At 38.4% G+C, this 25,048-nt stretch overlaps 1 long non-coding RNA gene across 1 annotated transcript in view; it reads left to right on the forward strand.

The window, feature by feature from the left end:
• Positions 1 to 24,346, forward strand: part of LOC306645395 — a 65,415-nt gene extending 41,069 nt beyond the window's left edge. The window contains exons 2-3 of the long non-coding RNA XR_013759636.1: positions 17,022 to 17,166; positions 19,991 to 24,346. This is a non-coding gene — a long non-coding RNA (uncharacterized lncRNA). The remainder of the gene's footprint in view (positions 1 to 17,021; positions 17,167 to 19,990) is intronic.
• Positions 24,347 to 25,048: the final 702 nt, after the last annotated feature.

Genomic DNA, 25,048 nt, shown 5'->3' on the forward strand with positions numbered 1-25,048 from the left:
TAAATGTTTCAATTTGTGTGTGTTTGTGTGTGTGTGTGTGTGTGTGTGTGTGTGTGTGTGTGTGGCGATGTTGGAGATAGAACCCAAGGCCTCTCGAATGCTAGGCAAATGGTCTACCACTGAGGTGCATCCCCTGCCCGGTTCTGTACTTCTAAAGAAATTTTTATTTGTTAGTGTGGACAATCATATTTCTGAAAAAAGCATGTCACAGAAATTCCCAGGAATAGACATAATGTATTGAAGTATTTTAAAAATAAAAACAAAACCTTTTACCTTCAGTATTTATATCTTTAACCATTTGTCCAGGTTCAAGAGGTTTTGAATTAATTTTGTCCTCCATAATTCTATTTCTTTCCTCAACATTCAAATACCTTTGTTTTTTTGATGAACACATTTTGGATGAATTCCCAGTCAACTCTCTAATCTAATTAAACTCAGATAAGTTCAACTCAGATAACATTTACCCTCAGTTTCTTGATAGTTGATTAACTGGGAGCCCATCTTTCAGAATAAAAAAAGAAGAAGTGGGGGGGCTGTAAGAATGGAGGAAGGATGGGTTGTATAGAGGAAAATGAGGGATGGGGAGCAGGGGAAGGAGAAGGAAAAATAATAGAATGAGACAAACATCATTACCCTATGTACATGTATGATTATGCAAATGGTGTGACTCTACTTTGGGTACAACTAGAGAAACGGAAGTTGTACCCCATTTGTGTACAATGAATCAAAATTTTAAAAAAAGAAGGAAAAACAAAAGTACAAAAAGGCTCTAGAGGTGAGGATTACTTATTGCTAAAAGGAACAGCTTGTTCCACTTAGGAATACTGATGCCACTTGCATTTATAAACTACCCCCCATTTATCTCAATTTAAAATGGAAATGAACTTTCAAATGCAAATATTCTAATATTATATTATTCTTTAGCATGTTTGTATTTCAAATATCATTACTTAACAAAAAAGAGAATCGTTTTGAATATTCTCCAGAACAAGCAAGCAAACCACACACACACATTAGGCACATAAATGATTTCATTAATTCAAGTCTACTGTCTGGGTAACCTACAATAATCCTCCTCTCTGCTATACAACAAGAGCCACCAAAATCTTTTTGGAGATTGGGATCATTCAATAAGAAGTTAAAGGGAAACATGAAAAAACAAAAACTTAGTTTTAAGAGTCCCCATTTTTAATCCAGATACTGTGGAACACACCTATAATCCCAGCTACTGAGGAAAATTGCAAGTTCAAGTCCAGCCTCAGCAGTTTAGTGAGACCCCGTCTCGAAATAAAAATAATAAAAGGACTGGAGATGTAACTGAGTGGCAGAGTGCCCCTGGGTTAAATACTGAAAAAAAAAAAAAAAAAAAAAAAAAATTCCCCATTTTTATGTCTAAAATAAAAAATTGTGAACATTTAAGTTTATCAAGGCAAAAGTAAACAGACTCAAAATAAGTGTCTGCACAAAACACAAGGATGCTACTTTCCCTTAACAAGAATAGTTTTTAAATAGTACGCATTCTTTATAATGCTGGCTAAGGAGAGTCCCAATAAGTTTGCTTTTTTCCCTAAAGCTTAAAAGAGACTCACCACCAAAGTTGAAATATAAGAAACTGGAAAAAAAATCAGTGATTTGTTCCTTGATGGTAACTTTATGCCACAGATACAAGGGTTTCTTTACACTAAATTGTTTTCTTCATGTGGAAACCCACTGATAGAAATCTAGGTGAACGGATATGATTAAGTATTTGTGTGACTCCAACTCTAAAATACCTTTCTTCTTGTTTTAAGTGAAGTACCTCAACATTTGCCCAGGGACCAGAGGAGGGGAATAACTTAAGAGTTAGGCCCTAGAGACATTTCAAAACTGCCTGGACAAAGCTTTGGAATGACTACAATAGTGAACCATCCTGCCTTGGACCAGAATCGAGATTGATGACCTAATATATCTTTCCCAACACTGACTGCCATAGTTTTATGAGCATCAAGAACTGGGAGTCTGCCATTGTCAACAAATAGAGCTTCTCCAGAGCATTTCCATCCACAGAAACTCAAGTATCCCCCAAGAGCACCAAGTGCAGGCTCAGGATGCGGCCTCCAGCTTCCACCACATGTGGGATGGAAACTGCTTTGGCAGGATAATTCTTAAAGAAAAGGAAGTGTACCCATTACTGTGCTATGTTATCTTGGTTTAAGAACTCTGAGCCAGGGCAGTGAGGTTTCCCAGAGAAGCCTAGAATGAAGTTAATGAGCTTAGATGAAGGGTTCCTCCTTCTCAGAGTCCCTGTCCAAAGCCTGATACCTCATTTTGTATTTGTAGTTTTTGTATTCTTGTTCTTATGAGTCCTCTTAATTGTACAAACTATTTGTTTCCCAAAATGGGGACATGCTAAAGGAATTGCAACAAATTTTAACTTGATAAAATCGTAAAAATTAAACACAAACTTTTCTTTGCCTGTATACAACACCCCCATCTGGCAAGTTACCAGAGGTCTGAGACCACTCAGTTTGACTCTCTTGTCACCTGCTGTCCTTTCAAAACTACCACAGTGGTTTGAAAACTGACTGCACTTTCAGTTTCTTCACCTTAGCTCTTCCTTGAAAGAAGACTTCAGTGTGAGCTAATTATTACAAAAGCTCACAGACTCTGAAGATCCAAAGAATTTCTAAGCATGACCCTCCTTTTGGTTATGTGGTATCACCATGGCAATGCCAGCTAAGTTTTGTTTTATATTAAAGTCCTTGGATTTGGACTAGGCTTCCACAATTTTTTATGATGGTTCTCGAAGGACCAAGCCATAGAAACATTTTTTTTTTTCTGATTACAACAGTAATGGTACATACATACACATGGAAGTATGCATATGTAAACATAAATAACTTGAGACATTATAACACAAAACATCTTCCATAATCCCACACAACTGAGGAAAGTAATTTTTTTCAAGGCATATAGTAACATTTCATTTATTATTTTTCAAAAAAATGATATTATGCTTTCAACTCAGGAGCATATTTTCTACCTGGCAATATGCCTTTGTCATCTTCCATATCACTCTGTAGAAAGTGATCTTTTTTCATCTTTTTAATGGCTCCATGGGACTGCACTGTATGACTGAACCATACTTTCCTTAACCAACTGCCTTCTTATGAACATTTGGATTCTTCCAGTTAGTAACAAATATTCTTGCAAGTATCATTTTGTACTTGTGCATCTCTGCCAGTCATAGGAGTATTTCTCTATGATGAAATCCCAGAAGATAAATTATTATTATTATCCAGAGTTTGAGGATTTCATTTTTAATAACTATTGTCAAATTGCCCTCCATTAATTTTATGCCCATTCACGCCCCCAGCTACACTCTAAGAAGGGGGTTGTTTCCCCACTTCCTGATATCTTACAATTTGGGGATGTCTGATGTGAGTTAGGAGTTAAGAGGTTCAGCCTGTGGGGTATTTTTCCCTTTGTGAACAGCTAACAAAGAGCTCTCAAGTCTCCCCTTTCCTTGATGAATTATCTGCTCTGGGTAAGTTAACTACCTAGAGAGACATCTAGTTAATCTGAGAGGTGAAAATTCTACCACTGAATGCTTTCAAATAGATGACGTCATTAAAGACAATTTGTCAGTGAGTGGATAAGAAATCATGTTAGTGATAGAATGCTTATAAATTCATTACTGCAAAATATAAATTGGTTCAGAATTTTTAGCACTGTGGTCTTCATATAAACATATTTAATCTAAAGCATCAGAATGTTTACATTTGCACAATTCTTCAATTTCATATCTACATTTATTCATTCAAAGTAGTTTGAAAAAAGTGTTCTTTAAAAGTTCATGAAAAGTGACCCCTAGTCCATCATTTAAAGCAGAGCAAGGTTTGTCAGCATCCAGACTGATGGGGGCCTTTTTGACAGTTGCTATGGTTTACATCTCTAGAATTAAGGCCATTGGCCACAGACTCAAAAGACGTTTTAGGGATTATCTAGTCAAAAGATTATCAAACTCTGCTCTACAAAACTTTGGGCTGCTTTCAGGGAAAAGGGGTTGAGGACTGGTGCTCTTCAAACCCCAATTTCACTCTAACAGTTCCACTTTGACCTGTTTCGTATGGTGGGTTATGTATTGTGTTATCTAGAGCAAGTTGATTTCTTATTTTTTTTTTCATTTCTAGGATAATAACAGTGCCTATTTTAGAGTAGTGAAAACTAAATTAAATAATACCATACAATGTGAAGTGCTTAGCCCTGTGCCTTGCACATGCCAACAACTCAGTAAATAATTGCTATTTTACCATGTAAGATTTTGCTTTGAAAAAGGATTCTGCTGATAAAAACTAAGCCTAAAAAACACCAATTTACTTTTTGTCATCTCTAAAATAAAGACAATTAATTCAGAGTTAAATTTTATTTACCCTGTTTCTCAGTCTGACCGTTTTTTTCTCTCATTCTCAGACCCCAATTTTGTGGATATGGCTGGAAGCTCTGAAGACAGAGTGTCCTGCCACACTCTAAGAGGTTCCACTGTGCCATCAAGGGTGACTATGCCATGCCTGCTCTATCTGCATTCCCCTTGATTTGCAAAAGACACATGATTGTACAAAAGTTTCCATTCCCTTTGTGAAAAGGTCCCCGACCATGAGACTTGAACATGAAAGTTGCAGAATCTTAGAAATATTACTTAGTTGTCACCTTTTCCAAAATTACAAGGATATTTGGAATATCCTAAGACTGGCTGAATTTTCTTGGCCAGACATTTTTTATAGGAAGAATTCATCCAACAAACATATTCTCTTATCAGTCTTTTTCTTAGGAAAGCTTGTCTTTGTGCAGGGGAAGTTTTCAAGTTTTACTAATGAATCACAGACATGAGGCAGGAGGCAGGGAGCACCAAGCATTTTCCTTCTTATTGCTCCAACGTGAGACCCAAACCATGGGGTAGGAGCAAAACCTCCCAAACTGTATATCTTTTCTACCCAGGAACTCCTTCCATGCCAGTTACTGCTGATGTCTGAGAGCCAGACATGGGTTTAGGGAGGGGCTCCTCTATGTCAGGGCCATTCAGGGTCTGTGGGAGACTTAGGGACAAGTAGACATAAAAACTGTAGAATTAAAGGCTGAAAACAGCATTTAACAAAACCCCTCCCTCCAGACGCTCTTGATCAAAGTTTACCCTTGCACTAAGACAATCGATCTACAGTTGCACACATAAAATTTTGGCAACACTCTGTCCTCATTGCTTTCAACAGAGGCTTTGGACCCCTGAATCTGGGCATCGTCCCAGAACTGAGATCCAGTTGCATTACGCATACCAGGAGACACACCACCACAGCACAGGCCCCGCAACCACTTTCTTTTAACCTCGCGTCTGTGAGAAATTACTTTCCAACAAAATAAGTGAAACCCGATGTCTTCTCCGGGTGGTTATTTTTGCGCCTATGAAGTCAATAAAACTCTCCAGATTTATTAGACAGCCCTGCTGCGGAAGACAAGACCACTTCCTATTCCCTAGCGGAAATGTGTGCCTTTCCTTTCTGTAACCTTCTGACCACAGATCTTAATTTTACTCATTTCTTTGATTTTTCCCAGAAAATTTGTCAGAACTCTCAAAGATAAGTGGCTTGGCCTCTACTACAATTCCAGTCTTTTGCATCCAAGAGTGATAAAGCAGACTTGTCTCATGCTCCTAGTGCTTTTCTTCTTCACCTCCTATTTCCTTTACACAGCATCAGCAGAGAGGTTTGGCTATCTCTCTTTCTTCGATCTAAACACTCAAAGCAACACCTACCAACAAATGTGTGCTCCTGAGACAGCCCACTAAACCATCGGTTAATGACCACGATGATGACAATTTGCTTTGATTTTTATTCCATTCTATAGTTTTTCTTAAGGAATAGGGATTCCAAGCCAGTGCTCTATTGGTGTAGAAATGCAAAGCTGAAGAGAATAATGATTGTACTTTCAAGGAGCTCACAGGAGAAAGAAACAGGTCAATAAATAAAACTCATTTAGTGTCACAGTTTCCCTCAGTCAAAAAGAGTCCTGTGGGGGACAGAGACTAGAACATGGAAAGGCCACGTGAGTTTTCTCAGAGCAGTTGACTCTTGAGCCATGTGTTTAAAGATGAATAGGAGTTCACTGGGTGTACTTGGGAAGACCAAGCAGAGGAACTAGCAATCACAAAAGATCAAACGTTTGAAACTGCATGATGCTTTGGGGACCTAAGAAGTTCTGAGTTAGGAATGAAGGCCATGATGTTGTAAGCAACCTGTTTAGGTTCATAAATGATGTGGGTGTATATTTTTTAGATGATGGGAAACTTCAGCAGGGGCTTGAGCCTTGGAGCAACTGTGGTGTCATAATCAAAGAGAGGACAAGTGACTGAATAGTATTTAGGGGAAAAAAATGAAAAGAGCTGGGACTAGGCCAGTGTGGAAGGAATGGAGAGGAAGACTGAAGGGTAGCCAAGAAGCAGACATGAAAAGGTAGCAGAGTGTTGAAGATTCTCACTCCAGAATGGCTTCTAAGAGTTGCATTTTGAAAAGAATAATAACAACAAAAAAGTTGTTGCATTTCACTGACAGAAATTACCTCCAAAATCCTTTTAATTCTAAATTGTTGACTCACTAAAGCATTTTCTCCAAATGTTTCCAAAAAATGATTTGAGGTGGGAAAGAATTTCCTTACCAAATCCAGGGCCAACACCAACGGCTGTGCTGACTGGGCACTGCCGCAGTATAACTCCAGGGTCACAACTCTCTGGAGTCGTGCAGTATGGCAGCTGTAGCCATCGATGAACAGAAGAAAAGCATCGCTATTTCCCTGGTTCAGCCAACCTGAATATCATTCAGAGAGGCTCATCCAGGGCCTTCTTGACCAACTTGAGCTTTGATTATCCTCATGCCAATATACTATATTATCTCAATTTAACTGGCTTGTTTCTTGAGTGATGGCTTCTACTCTGTTCACTTATGTTCAGGTGTTGAGAGAGAAGGTGCCCTTCATGTTAAGTGTCAGATGATCTTTGTTCCCTATGAATTTGGGCAAGGCACCTAAACTCAGTGTCTTCAGTTGCACAATGGGACAATATTAATACTTACCCCATAGGTTTGGTATAAAACTTAAATGAACCAAAATTATAGAATACTTGACCCATAGAAGACATAGGGTTTTGGTACCCTCCTGTATCATGCACTGTGCTGGGTGCCTGATATGTAGTATCTTATTGCAATCTTTCAGTTTTACAGAAAAGGGAAACTAAGCTCTTTGAGGGTAAGGCTTATTTATCATTTTATTTCCAGCACCCAGAATAGTGTCTGCCTGCAAGTGGCTAATTAGGGTTTCATAGTAACGTATCCAAAGTCCCCTTTGCCATCAAAGTAAGAGGCTATGCTCCCTGCTATGTAGTACTGTACTTCAAAGATCCCCATCAAATTTCCCTGCCACCATACTAAGTGAGATAAGCCAATCTCAAAAAACCAAAGGACAAATGATCTTGCTGATAAGCGGATGATGACACATAATGGGGGGTGGGAGAGGTTAGTGTTAGGTTTAGGGTTAGGGTTAGGGATGGGGGCAAGAATGGAGGAAGGAAGGACTGTATAGAGGGAAAATAGTGGTGGGAGGGGTGGAGGGGAAGGGAAAAAATAACAGAATGAATCAAACAACATTACCCTATGTAAATTTATGATTACACAAAAATGTAATGGTATGCCTTTACTCCATGTACAAACAGAGAAACGACATATATCCCATTTGTTTACAATAAAAAAAAAAATTCCCTGCCACTCTCCTTGTGTGTCCTTGGCTTCAGCTGTGCTAAACCCTTACCTTTCCCCACTCAACACACCTTAAGCTGTGTGCCTTTCTGTGAGGTGCTTCCTCTGCCTAGAATAGTCCTCACCTTCTTAGGAAACTTGGGACTCCTGCTCACTCTTCAACCACAGTCACTGCCATACCCACTTCCTGGATTAAGCCCTTTCCACCTTACTCCTTTGCTCCCTTTTGACTCAAGGACAATTATTAGCTTCCTCATTGCCTTTATCGTAGCACTTTCAATACTTTTATTAAGGTTATATGTATACTAGTGGTCTATGAATTCTTTATATGTATAATATATATTATAATGTATAGATATTTAGTTGTAGATGGACACAATACCCTTATTATATTTATATATTTTTTTTAATGTAGTGCTGAGGATTGAACCCAGTGCCTCACATGTGCTAAGCAAGTACTCCACCACTGAGCCACAACCCCAGCCTCAGTCTACGAACTCTTAAGGTCGAGGACTACTTTATTCTTTGATATGCCCCCGATCCCAACCCAAAGAGAGTTAACTTTTCTCTGTTTAAGGAAAAAAGAGTATGTTGGTTAAAAAAAAGTGAATAACAATGTACGTGGTCAAATGAAGTCAAATTGCTTAAAAGATGGGATGTAATAGATGTCTAGGAATGCTGGCTTAGTAGTAGAAAAGCTGCTAAATCTGCAAACAAGTATATTTGACTGCACATTAGGTACAATCTTGCTTAATAACAAAGTTATGGAATAACTATGAAAAGGACAGATCAGCCTCAGGATCACATGAAACAAATGATCCATGGAAATCAATCACTCCTAATAGTGAACTTTCTTTAGACTTGGAAATTTTCTTGCCCTGCTAGGGGATCACCTTCACCTATGGCATTTTAAACCCCATCACCTCTTGGAGTTCTATCAGTTCCTTTGTTTAAGAAGTAATTTTCATCTAGCCATAGGACCTCCCTTTTCTTACAGTTGTGCAGTGCCTCAGTTATCTCTGGAACCCTTCTTGCCTCTTTTGTCTTTATATGTCAACTTTGGAAATGAGTTCTTATTATTTATTATTATTATTATTATTATTATTTTGTGTTGGGATAAAATATTAGTACAAAGAACTGCAACCTCCAAAACATCTAAGTTCCTGCTGCTTAGGGTTTGTTATCTACAAATCCTTCTGGAAAGGTTTTTAGTAATATTACAGGACATGTTTTGAAGAAAGATCTCCCTGGATGGGGACTAAGGGGCACTAGGATCTAATTGTGGTCCTGCCATTGTCACTTGGGTGATCTTTGGGCAAGTCACTTAGATTTAAATCTTCTCCTGTGTCTCAGGAATGGAGACTTGGCAAATTTGGAGAACCTAGGCCACATTCATCCCACCTAGCTGTATTTAAATGAGGCGAGGAACAATTTAGCTGGTTAACTTTGCATAAGAAGCCAGGTTTTTATTTTTTCTAGATAAATAAGAAAGTCTAGCCACATAAGGTCTATGGTCCCACCCAGCCTGTAGTAGCGGCATCCTTTAACAGGGAATGGGCTCTCCAGAGTCCCTGTGACTTCCTTAATTTCTAATGCCTTTTCGTCTGCTCTCCAGAGACAAAATATCAGTAGCTGTTTATCAATGTATTTGTATAGAGCAATATTGAAAATATTTGACTGCTAAGGCATGGACACTTTCATCTGTGTTAGAGAAATACCCTGGAGGTCCCCTGCTCTTCTCCAGGGAGTTATCAGGTCCATGAGCCCCCGGAGGAGAGCAGGGGTAGGTATCACTCAGTGTGCTAAGAGCAGCGTCTCTCCACCAAATGGTACAGACTGCACTGACATTCACCATCTGAAGGTCACTTCCTCTAGATCCTCTACTTCTCAGAGTAGAGAGAAAGATTCTTATACCCAGATTTCTTTGGAAATTAGATAATAAAAGAAAAGTGGAAAGAAACAGCAGAATAATTTTTTCTTGTCCTTGGTTGCTTTGTTCATTTACCAACTGGCCTCTATAAGCATCTGAGTTTGATTTCCTGGTACTAACCAATCTATAAACTCTTTTCCAGCCTAAGCATAAGGAGGCTCTAATTTTAGCCATTTTTTAAATGGAGTGAAAATTTTGCAAATCACATTGAAGAGAGGGCACCATATAGAATTTATAGAAGGCCTAAAACACTGATGGAAATAATAAGTCACCAATAAATTATCATAGTTTTCTTACAGGGCTTTTCAATTTTAGGAGCACTCTGATGTTCTTCTTTTTTTTATTTTTAATTTAGTCATGGCTATTTTTCAAATAGAATTAATGACCAAAAGCTAGCCTCATTCTCTAATTACAGTAAGAGACACTAGACAGGAGTTGTTCCAGACACTGACCCATCTTGGCTCAGGCAGAGGCTCTGGGCAGTTTTACTCTGTGCTGGCTCAGTACCTGGGGCCAGGAAACATCTGTTATAACATGCGGTCCAGCGGGTGCTCTGCTTAATTATAAAATGGCATTGCAGTGTCCCTTTGAGTTGGCAGGCCACGGTTTCTAATGCTACATTATCAAGTAAAATGTAATTCTTGATGTTCTGTGAACTGAATCTCCAACCCAAGTGTTGAATCACTTCGAGAAGAGTGAAAAAGTTACTCCTTCACCCTTGGGAAAAAGTTATGGGGAAAGACAAAACAAAGAAACGCTTTCTAACAGCCCTTCAGACGCTTAGATACGAATGGGCATCCATTATATAGGGAGTAGGGGAGCTGATTCAGGAATGACTCATGCTTCTAGAATGAGCTGTTTATATAGTGCTTCCTCCTCTTCATTCCAGGGATCCTGTTTGGAAGGTCAGGGACAATGACAATTGAGAAGCAAAGGGAAAATTGGAGAAGGGAGGAGGGAATGCTTGGAACACTGAAAGCTCATTCACCTTGAATAAGAGGACGCATTTCTGTAATGAGTCCATGTACCCAGTTACAGCCCAGGCCATAGAATTTATTCTTGGAGTATGTGCACATGGGAACTCTTTATAGCGGTGTGAATTTCTTACTAGCAGTTAGGAGAATTTACCTACCCAAAATCCTCCTATCCACCTATAAGAGGCAAAAGAGGGCCCATGGCTGGTGGTGTCTGCTCAGGAATATCTTTAGTCTCGTGGCTGGTTATAATCACTTCCAGATCAGTGGTATATGTATGATTTACATCATATAACAGAGGAAGAAGTCTTAAGGATTTTTTTTCTCTAAATCTTCTCGAATTATTATTTTAGAGTTATTGCCAGTTTTTTTAAAGGAGGAAGTTGATGAACTTTTAAACATGTTATTACATGCTCCGAAATGGCAACTCTTTGTTCTTTCAACATTTTCTTGTGGAAAAACAAAAACAAAAACAAATTGAAGGACTACCCATGTGGTTTGTTTAAAAACAGGTAGAGAAAAGAAACTGGTAAAAATAATTCTTGAAGTTCATGTTTTGCATTTCTGTTAGAACAAAAGTTGGGAAATCTTACTAACATTTGGAACGGGCTTAGGAAGGGCAGCTCCACATTCATCTGTAATCAGATTTCAATAACTAGAGGTAGCAACTGAAGGGTTAAGCCCTAAAGCGAGGAAATGTCTCAAAGTCAGAAAACGAAGGGAAACTTGCATATTTCTGAAGATGACATTGGATCAGCCTCTGGATTTTCAAGCAATTATGCGATATTATGATTCCCACTGAGTATGCATTAGTTGGAATACTGTTCTTTTTATTTCTCCATGTCCCGGGGTTGTACACTGAAAGAGCCCTGTTCAACTTCGCATGTCAGGATTTTGAAGGAAAAATTATAGTAAAATATGTTTAAAACAGTGGGGCCTTATGTGAGTGAACACAACATTTTCCAAGGCTTTCAAAAATCCTTTTGTTAAAAATATGGTTTTTATTTTGTTTCTTTTTTTTTTTCTTTCTTTCTTTCTTTTGCATTTTTCCCCTCATTTGAGCTTTTCCCTCCCCTCCTTTGCAGAGAAAAGAAGAGAGAAGTTTCAAGGGATAGCTATAACACAAGCATACATTTAGAGTCAGAGACTTAGCAATGGCTTTGTTTTAAATGAGGCAACCCCATGGAAAATAAACAAGTTGGAAAGTTCATTTGTGTCTATAACTTCAGTCCAGCAACTGTGGTGACAGTCACAGTCACAGTGTTTGAGCAAATATCCCCTAGAGACATCTTGTGAAAAAAATGAATATTAATTGAGGTTTCTGTGAGTTGAAAGATGGGTTGTTCATGAAGGGTAGAAACTTTTCTATAGTGCAAGGAACTGAAGGCTCAGCCCATGCATTGTTTTAAAAGACAAGTGTCTTTTAAAAAGGGAATTGATTAAAACCACGACAAGATAAAAAAAAAACAGACACAGTGCAAGGCACAAATTAGGGAGGATGATGTGTGAATGTAATATTCATTTTATTCCATGATATTTTGTCTCTCAAAGAAAGAAGTAGTTTGGCCAGTTAGAAGTTGTAGTAAGCTGTCAAATAGGTTTGACTTGCATGACTTAAACATACAAGGGTTAATAACAAAAGAAATCCTACCTTTAACTGTGTAACAATTATATGGTGACTCCTCAAAGTCATCAGGGACTCAGCCTCCCCCCGCCCCCATCTCCCCTTTTTTTGAAGTACTGGGGATTGAACCCAGGGTCTCACACATGCTAGGCAAGTGCCCTACTTTTAAGCTATATCCCCAGCCCAATCCAGGCTCTATATCTCTGATCTTCTATCCTTAGGCCATAATATTCCAACTAACCATCACATGTCATCTCTAATCATGAAAGAGAAAAGCCAAAGGCAAAAGGGTACCTCTGTTAACCTGGTTAGCTCCCTTTAAGTTGTTTCAGACCATTTCAGTGTTTCAGCATTGAACGTGCTTCAGATCATTTTTAGTTACAACTCATGGGGCATCACATGGCTATACCTGGCTGTGAGGGAGCTTGGGAGATGTAGTCCTTGGAGAGGAAAAAGGATTGCCCCCCCCCACCCACCAAACAAGTCATGGTTCTATGCACAGTAATAAAGAATGAACAAGTTTGGGTGAGAAGTTAGAATTCTGTTGTACTCACATATAATATTCGTGATGTCAATACATCATCCAAGATTCACTGATTGCTTATGTTTGAATTTTGTAATGTTTAAGTCACTAGCATGAGAACCCAGTTCTGCAGTGTCTTATCCCAAAGCACATGTCTAAAATGAATATTCTTTCGCATATCACTGATCCTTTTGTCATTTGAGTGGTTTAAGCTATGGAAGTTTACGTGCGCATAATTGAAGAGCAGAAAATTCACACGCTCTTGAGACTCTGAATTAAGCAAATATATTTTCTTGCCTAGAAATTATATTTAGAAGTGGTTGTATCTTATGCAATCTTCCACATTTTGTTGGATGTTAAGATTCATTTTAAAAGTGCATATTTTAGAAAATTTATGGGCTTATAGGCAGAGAAAAGGAAGAAATTATAAAGAGTAGCTCCAACTTAGGAGGCATTGTTTTCCTCCAGAAGTGACCACTCTGCCCTCAAATTCCTTTACTGCTTACACTTCTTCACTTTCCTTTTTATGCCACTTGAATTCCACCAATTAAAGATTCACCTCTAAAAATGTCAATACTTTTTATGAGGTAAAGTTATTCATCACTCAAAAATATGTGCTAATTGCTGTAATCAGAATGCTTTCCCCCTGACTATGAAGCAACTTCACCAAATGGGAAGTATCTAGTTTTTCTTCTCACTAGAGAAATAAAACCAACTCATGGCAAAGAAATTCAATCAGAACAAAGAGATATATTATGCAAAGTAAGTCTCCTTTCACTCATGATTCTGGAAATTTTCCTTCCTTGATGCAATAAACAGTAAACATCATTGTGTGTACAAGCATACATACATATTAACATATACATATACACTATGTGAGTACATAAAAATCCTTTTATTTACCCAAAGTGTGTACACTGTTCTGTGCCATATAAAAAAGTTAAATATCATCAAATAGTATGTTTTAGCAACATATTTACCTACCATATTAAAAAAAATAAAGACTCCCTGTTAAAGTAGAAATTTTTGGTGTGAAAGGAATATGATAACATCGTACTTAATATCCTATTGTGAAGGCAATATGGCATTGGGTTTATGAAGGAAAACCTTGAAAGGTTCTAATGCCCACACATGGCATTATTTTCGTCAAAAATGATGTCCCAAGCCCCTAAAAACTAAGTTGACTCCACATCTAAATTTCCCTAGGACAGTTTCTATTTATGCTTGTTGTCCCGGCATGATTTTTAATAGTTTCCACTTCATTCTCCAGTCTCAGTTTGGATCACAGATTGGTGCTCACTCTACTAATAACTAATTGAATGATTAACTAGCTAGGATCAGATGCAAAGATTAAAAGGACAGTCTCTACTACCTGACAATGGGGGCTTACCTGGCCCACCCTTCTTATAAGCTGCCCAGTCTGGGCAAGTTATTTAACCACAGTGGCCTCAGTTTCCTTGACCCTCTAAAAGGATCACTAATTGCCTCACAGAAATATTATAAATATTTAATAAAGCAATGCATATGAGGAGCTTATCTGGTTCCTATCTAGTTTCAATGTCTGATTCATATTTAAGGTTCAATAAGTGTAGCTATATATATTACTTATTATTTTTACATCTCTTCTCCCAACTACTTTAATGTTATACTGCCTAAAATTTCATCGACTGAGATTCATTTAGGTGAACATATAGCATTTTCCAAAAACGGATCATAGCATAGCATTTAAGAAGAAAAAATTAGGCAAATGCAAGGCAGTGATTGTTAATTGGATCAAGTCATCAGCCCTGCTCACCTCCCAGGTCTGTGGAAGAGGAAAATCAGAGGATAACTTTAAAACAAAGCAGCACTTTGTACTTCTGATTTGATTTGATTTTGACTTACATGTTAAGGTTTTATGAAAATTCAGTAACATTACAGGAGGATCAAATATCCCATGTTCAGCAGAAGGAGGAGGCATTCAAAATGATGGAAGATGTCATGGTAACCATTTGTGTTCAAGAAGCAAAGTTGTACTCATAGCCTATTGATAATAAAACTACTTCAAAGCAAGAACTCAGAGCCCTCACCACCAACCCCCTCTTGGTACATCTTACCATCCATGGTAACTTCCTGTACACTTATTTCCCCCAACCCCCAATCTGGAAACTCCTAAAGGCTTTTAGGGAAGGATAAAGGAAGTTTGACTCAGAATGAGAGAGGGAGCTGAGGACAGGGCAACTGAAAGAGCAGGAACAGGTATTTTCCTTCCTATTCATTTTCTTAAAATTGAATTAGGCTTCTATGAAAAGCTGTTTTGTAGAACAACCTCTTTATGGTTTCACCAGCTGAAACATAAGTACAATTTGTGGTGTGCTGTTATTTTTGAATGCTGGTGAAAATTCCCTACTTACAGGTTTTTTTAATGATAATAAGAACAATGCTATGTAAATAACCTGACCCTTTTAACCAAGGATCTCAAAGTTCTTTTGTCACTTTGGTATTATTACATCATCACTTTGGCTCTGGGTAGGAGGGTCATGGAACACCTGATTTATTTTCATAGTGCCAAATTTCCTTTTCTTCCTTCATATGTTGTTAGTCTTTTTTTTTTTTTTTTTTCTAATTAGAAAAGAAGAATCATTTGAACTTTTGGGAAGATACAGGAATACATCTGGCTTCATTTTTTATCCAAACTAGCTACAATTTTCCAAGCATTTTAACAATACTAAACTCAATCAAATAGAGTCATCTCTGCTACAAGTTAATGGAGAATTTTTACAAAGATTATTTTTTTCTTTTGAAATCCTGGGGTTTGAACCCAGGTTCTTGGGCACACTAGGTAAGTGTTCTACTGCTAAATTACATCCTCAGGCCATAATGGAGAATTTTGAAAGGCACACAGCACCACAAAAGTTTCCTCTTCTCACTGGTCTACAATGTTCTGGAGCTTCCACCATTAAGAAGCACGGTGGAAGCAAGGGAAGGCCAGTTCAACCATAATAATTAAGAGAATGGAGGAGCTACGAAAGGTAAATTGGAGCCTGAGGGCTACAGGCAGAATGTAAATCCAAATCAGGGACTGATTCTTGCCTAACACTTTGGTCATTTTGCTTTTGATAAACTGGTGATGTAAACAGAAAATATACCAGGGTATTTTAGGACTAAAGGAAAACATCTTCCTTCACCTTGAGCTGATTCCGAATTTATCTACCTATTGGAAAAAAAGGAAGCAGAGCAATCCTCCTACAGTCAGACCACGGAAGCTTAAGTGGGAAGTGGTTAGTCTGAGCTCTTCATTTATGACAAAAAATTACAGGAAGTGACTGCCTAATAAATGCCCCAAAATACTGTTCTTATCTTGCCTGGATCATCCTTGCCTCTATCCTTGTGCCAGAATATTGAGTCATTTTGAAGAGAATCAATGACTGGTGACACACAGTTGGCCCTTTGTATTGGTGGGTTCTGTAGCCACAAATTCAACCAGCCTTGGATCAAAAGTATTCAAGGATCTTGAATCTGTACATAGACTTTTATGTTATCCTGATCCCCTAAACAGTACAGTGTAACCACTATTTACATAGCATTTATATTGTATTAGGTACTACAAGTAATCTAGAGATGATTTAGAGTATAAGAGATGATGGGTGAGGTTTTATGCAAATACCCAGCATTTTATGTAAGAGCCCCGAGCCTCTGTGGTTTTAGGTATCTATGGGTGCTAGGGTCCTAGACCCAATTCTCCACATGTACCCAGAGACAACTGTAATCTGTGGTGGCCATGGTGTTTTCATATGTTATCTCTAACCTTCACAATCTGCAGAGGAGGCCTTACTATGTGTGACTGCACAAAGTCACACAGCCAGGAAAGGGGCGAGCATGGACTCCATTCCAAGCTGGTGGACACTGGGAACTGGTACTAGTCCAATTCATCTGTTCTTGTCATCCACATCTCCTCTAGAGTGGGGACTCACATTCCCTAACCCTGGATTTCCTCTTGTGTCTGTCTGATTTCCTCTGCTCCAGGTTATCAAAGCACCTGTAGAATGAAATTCTTCACAATGGCTACACACCACAGTGGTGGTTTAATATCTCCTTAAAAAAATGAAAAAAAGCAACTATCACTGCCTTTGTGGCCACCTCCAACTAGCCACAAAGTCCAGTTTATATCAATTTAATGTTCCTTTTCCCTTGTTTTGAATTTTTATTTTTTCAGGGCCACCTGTTTTGCTCTTATCTTAGGCTATTCGGGCTATGATAACAGAATACCATAGACTGGATGATTTAAATGACAATTTATTTCTCATAATTCTGGAGGCTGAAAAGTCCAAAATCAAACCACTGGCATCGTCATGTTCTTGGTGAGTGTCCTCTCTCTAGTTCACAGATGACCATCTTCTCACTGTGTCCTCCCACAATGGAGAAATCTTTTCTCTCAGGTCTCCTATAAGGGCACTAGTTTCATTCATGATTTGTCCGCCTTCAGGACCTAATTACCCCCCAAAGTCTCCACCTCCTGATGCTATCACATAGGAGGTTAGGATTTCAATGTATGACCGGGGGGGGGGGGGGGGGGGCACAGACATGCAAACCCCAGGAACTCTCTTCTCCTTCCCTTTTATTCCTGACCTGAGCTGCTTCTTTCTGCTGCTGCTGTTGTTTTAGTTTTACATTCTTGAACCTCAGTCCATATCCCTCAATTCCAATATGTATTTATGACTAAAACCCATTTATAAGCAGGTGAGTGCTGTACCTGTTCTAATAGGGGTGTAAATATTGCTGTATCTAGAATTGTCCAACAGAACACTTTACTACTAGGGAAACAGTAAAAATTTGCAGTTCAAAACCATGACTTTACAACTTACTATGTGATCTTGGGCAAGTTGCTGACACTTTCTAAGCCTTAGATTTTTCACCTATAATAATGGTAATAAGAACATCCTTTTATGTATCTTCTAGATTTGATGTGAATATGTACACCATTTTGAATGTGAAACCTATTTCTAGAATGTTACAAATATTTTAATAATAACTATCATTATTTTGGACCAATGGCTAGAAGATTTTGGAAAGTCACAAATACATATGTTGTGAGCACACCCAGGCAGTTGGTGTGACTTCATGACCAATAGCAAGTGAGAACCAGCTAGAAAAATGGGGTGTTATCTAGATGCAGTTCAGAAGAATTGTAAGCTACATTCCAGGGCAGGTCAATAATATTCTTGGGATTCTGGGCAATTACAGCAACATCAGGCAAGGACAGTATGTAAAAAGGCACTAAGAAATCCCAGTGGAAATGCAAGTCCAAAAGAGTGAGAGACTAGAACAGTGCCTTGCACACAGCAGTCACTTAATAAATATTTGTCAAATGAGTGAATAAGGGGAAAACATACTGAGAGCTCCTAATTCAATTAACTTATATAGAGGGCAGTGTAAGAATGATGCCAAGACATTTTGCATAAAGCACTCACTGTTCTTGCCTACTTTAGCTGGAGAAAAGAAAAAAAGTTAAAGACCTGAGCTTTGCTTCATTTTCTAAAGGGTAGTTAAAATAGGCTTTTGTAGTTCATTTTTGATTACCTTGTCTTCCCTGTTAAAATCCAAGATCCCTGAAGGGCAGAGAGAAGAGGCACCTGGCCCCTAATAGTGCCAGTCACTACTTGTCTGATGGAATTATCTTCCTACAAGTGTTAGAGTCTTAGAGATAGTGTCTTGGAGATGCTTTCCAATGGCGATTCTTTCCAAAGCAAAGAAGACATTTCTGGAGGAGTGAATGCATTAGTACATCATACTCAAGAACAGAGTAGGGAATATGCAGCTTCTATAAAATTGTTGATGGCACCAGGGAGACAGAATGTGATGGGGGGGGAGGGTATCAAGATGAAGATGAAAGAAGTCCCTTCATTCATGGTTTCTGTTCATTTGGAAGATGACCTTGCTGCTCCACTCTTCCCACTACACTCTAAGTGGGAACGGCCAGGAAGGGATGTGACTGTATCCTACTGGCCACAGGGCCAGCTCAGAACCTGGCACAAAGCCTACATTGATAAGGAATTATTTGGGATAACCATTTTGGAAAACATGTTGGCATTATTAGTAATCCAGGTGTATCCCCATGGTACAGCAATCTATTCCTAAATATAAATCCTAAAGAAACCCTGGCACAGTGTGCCAGGTTATATGTGCAAGAAAGTTTACAGCAGCTCCGCTTGCAAGAACACCCATATAAAAACAAAGTATCTATCAATAGCAATAATAAAAACATATTATTTTCACCCAGTGAAAATAAAATAATAAAAACATATTATTTTCACCCAGTGGAGATCATGCAACAAAGATCACGGGAAGAAATGCTGTAGTACTGGAGAGATACAGCAGACAGAATCAGTGCAAAGTCCAGAAAAGAAAAAGCAAGGAAGAAAAATAAGAGATGTGAGCAGGTTTTGTCAAAAGGGCTGTCCTGGAGGGTACTAGATGAGTTTCTTATCTGGGTATCTGGAAACCTCCCAGTAGTATATCCCCAACTCGAGGAGAAGTCACTAAACATCATCAGCTTAGCCTTAGGCTCAATAAAACAATGTGAAACTCTTATGAAGAGGATTATTAGGCAAGAGGAAGATGGCAAAAACTTGAAAGCAAAAGGTAATAAGTCAGTTCTGTTTTTGAAACTTTTATTCACAGCTTAATGGAGAAAGCTTCGTAGCAAGTTTCTTTAGAAATATTTGCAGTTTGTCATATGTGAACTTTAACTGCTTAGTAAATCTGTTTAGAGCTTTACTCCTAGGCTGGATATTTAGTAATTCTCAAATAAGTCTCCTTTTATTGAGGGTGTCAATACAGAAATAGTATTCCTAATACATTATTGGTTACTTTTTCTGTTGCCCGGAGAGGGTGGTTCTGTTTGCCTCCTAGGCTGAGAGGAAGGAGGTGTTTTAGAATTAATAATTCAAATAGGCTGCTCTGCCAGGAGCGGGGAGACAAGAGTGGCAAGGCAATGTTAAGAATCCGGGAAAATGGCCAGCATGGTTTGCATGATAAGGGTGGGTGAAAACATAAAAAGAATATGGCCTACTGCTTGATCTAGTTCCTTTTCATTTATAAGGATGGTTTACTCTTAAACAAAATTGTATGATTTTCAAGTTCCCTGAAAAACATAGCTGATAACAGATCTCTTTTTAAAACCAGAGTTTCTGCAAGCTGCATGCCTGACCACGAGAGGATTTGATGGTTATGATTTTATGGCAGACAGCACACCCTGAAGATTTTCATGGGATCATCTCATCTCTGGCCACCTTGTGGAATGCTACCTGCCTCGCCATATCTAAAGGGGAGCCCATTACAATTTACAAATTAAAAGCCAGTGGGAAAGAACACAATCTTGGCAACTGCCTCTTGGGAAATCTTACGACTGCACCAGCGCCATGGAAGAGTGCTTTAAATGCCATCGTGGTTCATCCAATCTCCTCACAATTGTATAGGAGGGCACATGGCCAAGGCCTTGCAGGGAAGAGGCCAGGGTGCCCGAGCTCCTGATTGGCTGGGGGGTCATGATGCTAAGCGAGCCACTTAGCCTGCTCCTGCTTCATGAGGAGCACACCACATGCTTCTTTGCACATTCTTTTAAATCCTCGTGTGGTTGGCATTTGGAAAATATCGACTGCAACCAGACGTCGCTATCCTGATGACAGCTCCTGAAATCCCATCTTTCTCACTGCGACATCACTGTCAGCTTCCCACCCCTGTTACACGAGAGCTGTCCCCACCCAAGTTGTGCTCCAAATAGAAAGAACTGCGAATGTACATGTTGGCTGCCTCCTCTAGAGGCCTGGACAAATATTCAGGTAGTAAATAGCCTCAAAGAAATGCTGCTGATAAAATTAGTTCAAATATTTCCCAGAAAACAAATTTGACACCACGCTGATACCTGATAGTTTGGCCTTGGCTCTTAGGAACCTTTGCAAGTCCCTGCCTTCAAAGTCCAAATGTCGTTTTTAAGTTGCCTTTATTTTTCCCCTTTCCAAAGTGGATCCTTGCCACTTCCTGTTCTCAAAAACAAATAAAAAAAATATTGTTATAGGATAGATTGTCCAACCAGGGAATTTTACATTACAAATGACTTCTTCGAAGGTTAATATCCAAGGTCAGTTGTTATTAATATGTTTGAATTTTGTTCTTCTGGTTTGTGATATCATCTGAGGCAGCTCATTGATTTATAACGTGGTTATCCCAGACAACATTCATTTTTCTGAGAGTCTATTCAGAGTCTGATATCAAGCCTTCTCTTTACTACCCTTTTTGGTTTTGTCTGATCAGAGCTTTACAGTCCTTGCTTTTATCTCCTTCCCACAGGTAACAGGAGAACTGGTGTCCAAGATTGCTTGGTTGATTTTCACCATGTTACCGTCTCCTTTTCCTAAAACTTATTACAGAAAAAAAAAAAAAAAAAAAGCTTCACCTTTCTCTTGAAAAGAATTTCACCATTCTCTCCTCCTTGAAGCCAGTTCTCCATCTTGATTTCAGATCAGGCATGTAAGTAACTAGGCCTGCTGACTCACCCGTATTACAGAAGAGGCATTCTCCCCAACTTGGCTCAAGTCTGGGGCACATACCTCCAGTGGAGATGACAATTCTCGGAATCTACTTTGTGCTGGCCTCTGGGCCAAGGTCTTTGATGAATTCTCATCTTATTCTCACCAAAATCCCCTGAGGATAGTTGTCTTCATTTTTCCCATTCAGCTGATGAGGAAACTGAGGTTGAGACGTCAGGGAACTTAGGCAAGGTCAGTTAATAGCATTTGGCAAACTTAAGACCTAAGCCTTCGTTTTACCTATTTCTGCAGCTTGCAGATATCACTACTTTCCAACGACCCATCTCTAATTATTATGAGGATCATTGGTAGCCACCCATTATACACCATACAATCATTACACAAAAGGGAGTTGAGAGGACTTTGCAAAACGTATATTAATTGTTAATGTATCTCTGCATCTGGTATACTAACATAAAATATTTTTCTTTTTAGAATTAACTTTTTAAAAAAGTCATTTGAAAAGTAGCTTATACTAATATGAATAACATAGAAGTTCTTAAGTAGAAGGAAGGAAAAAAAAACCCACTACTATTCCCAGCAATTCAAAAACCACCACAGTTAATATTTTCGCACATATACTTCTTTCCATTTTTTAAGAAAGCACAATTGATTTATCTATAATATTTTGTATATATAATTTTGAATTCTATGCTTTTCCTCAGAATTATCATAATCACTTCCCCACAGGTATTTTCTACTTGTTTTGGTGATCATAGTTTTGAGTGGGGGTCAGAGATACAGTGGAATCTTTTTTTTAAAATATAGTTTTTAATTGTAGATGGGCACAAGCCTTTATTTTATTTATTTATTTTTATGTGGTGCTGAGGATTGAACCCAGAGCCTAACACGTGCTAGGTGAGTGCTCTACCACTAAGCCACAACCCCAGCCCAACAGTGAAATCTGAATAGACATGCTGAATCAGGAAATGATATCAAGTCATTCGTTATTAATTTCATTGGTTAAGTTTTTGAATAGATAATATACACACTTGTTAAAAATGGAAACATAAGCTGTGTCCAGTTGTGCATGCCTGTAATCCCAGTGGCTTGGGAGGCTGAGCCATGAGGATCGTAAGTTCAAAGGCAGCCTCAGCAAAAGCAAGGTGCTAAGCAACTCAGTGAGATCCTGTTTCTAAATAAAATACAAAATAGGGTGGGGGATGTGGCTCAGTGGGTCCAGTGCCCCTGAGTTCAATCCCAGGTACCCCTCCTCTCTGCCAAAAAAAAAAGGGAAACATAAAAGACAGAATAAAATCTGCCTTTCTTTTGATGCATAGGGACACCTTACTTTCTGGAGTTTGAGGGTACAAGCTCCCAGCTGTCTTGTTACCCTCTTCTTAGGAGCATGAATGTTTGTATAACCCAGTTTCTGAACTTCTGAACTCAAGAGAACTAATTCCAGAGAGAGACTTTGCCACTAGCAAAGATTTCTGAGTTCCAGTCTCCTGCCTAGGACTCTAGGTTGTTAGGTGAGTGACAGACCCTTCCAAAGAGCCATAACCTACCCTAGAAGACTCAAAATCAATCATAATCCCACACACCACCATAATTTCTACATTATTTAACACATGCACACATAAAGGAGGGGGGAATATTTTAGTTGCAGATGGACCCAATACCTTGATTTCATTTATTTATTTTTATGTGGTGCTGAGGATCCATATGCATTCTCATAGAGTAACTCATAGAACCACATTAGGGAAAAAATTAGCCTTACTGTTTCTTCTCTAATCCAGCAGAGCCTCTTTTCTATATACCAGTACTTCAAGTTCAATATCATGGATATCAATACTTCTATTTTCATACATTTACTAGTGTATATGGAAAAGTGCCAGTGCAAGGGAATGCAGTCTTAGAGATCTGAGAGGAAGTTTTCAAGAGTAGAGAATATCAAAGTCTATTCCATAGAATTTCTTGGGATGTTATTAGGTGCTCTGTACAAAAGGGGCATTCTACAGACAAAAAAGTTTACAAAATTATAGATAAAAAAGTCAGTTACTGTTTTAAATTAGAGGATTTAGTAGAGCTTTTAGTATCAAACTATGAGCTCTGAAAATTTTAGGAGGGGGAAAAAAAATGAAATTGACCACAGAATACTTTTTAAGGACTAGGGTTCCACTGAACACACTTTGGGAAATGGTATGGGATTTTGGCAGCTTTGACACTAAATAGGTATATGACTAGAAGGTTAGGTGACTAATTATGCATCACTGTGTCTTAATCAGGTAACTGTTAAATTAATATGAGAACACTATTTTTAGACCTCTTTTTAAGCCAGAGGTCAGTAGAAGCAGATCTAGAGGATCTCTGAAACCTTGGATTCAGACCAGCATTCTTTTCCACCTGCTTACATGGCTTTATGGTGGCAAGCATGGTGACGGCATCTGGTACTACAATATTATTACCACGCAATCCTGAGCGTCAAGGTTCTTCACTTGAAATATAAATGAAAACATATCAACTTTTTATGCAAACTTATAAAAATAAGTTTAGAAGGTAAGCCAGAGATTGGAACGAAATATTTGCAAGGGGTATATCCAACAAAATATTTGTATCCAGAATACAATCATTACAAATCAGTAAGAGGAAGAAAAAACACCTTCATCACAAAGTGAGCACAGGATAGAAACTAAGGATTCACAAACTATGATCATATGCTGGTAAATACATGAGAAACTTTCTGATTTATTAGAAAAATGCAGATTAAAACAAGATATGGTTTCATAGCTATCAGATGCACAAAAATAAAATTTAAGCCAGGCAAAATGGGCATATGGATTGGTACAATTATTTAAGAATAATTTAATAATAATCATACCTGTACTACTCTAAAATGCAGACCAACCCCTTCCAGGTATACATCCTGGAGCCTTCTCCAACCTCTTTCCCATTGTGATACACATAGAGAATGAGAATAGCCATTTGGCACACTGGGGTAATCTGAGGCGGCTGCTCAGGGAGCTGTGGTCACCTCAGGTACACCTTGCTTCCCCGCAGGCTGAAATGGTCTGCATCATCTACCCAGTCATGAGGCACCGCCACACAGCCTTGATCAGACTGGTTGGGAAGCTTGGCTCTAGAGAAGCTGCTTCTGTGAGCTGAAGGAGATATGTACAGAAATGTTTACTATAGCAAAACCAACAAACAGTAAAAGGGGGGAGGGACAACAATTAAATTCAGATAGGCTTGTACTGGACTTCAGTTAAAAACTTATGAAATAAAAGTATTCTAGCTGTTTTGAAATATATACCATATTATTATTAGTTTTAGTCACCCTACTGGGAATAAAGCATCTCACTGCAAGAAATGATAAGTGTGATGAATATGCTAATTACCCCAAACTAATCATTATGCAATATATACATATCTCAGAATACCATATTGTACCGCATAAACAAGTACATTCATTACATCTTAATCAAAAATAATATAAAATAATTAATGAAATCATATTATAGGAATGAGTTGCAAAACCTTAACATTGAATAAGAAAAGGGAAAAGGAAAAGGATACATTTACTATGATTCTATGTGTATTAGTTTGCCTTCTGTTATTATAATGAAATATCTGAGGCATGCTAACTTTATTTTTAAAAATGATTTATTTAGTTCAGAATTTAGGAAGCTAAAAAGCTTCTGGTGTCCCCACTGGT

This window comes from Sciurus vulgaris (assembly GCF_902686455.1).
Source record: "Sciurus vulgaris genome assembly, chromosome: 15".
Lineage (NCBI taxonomy): Eukaryota > Metazoa > Chordata > Mammalia > Rodentia > Sciuridae > Sciurus > Sciurus vulgaris.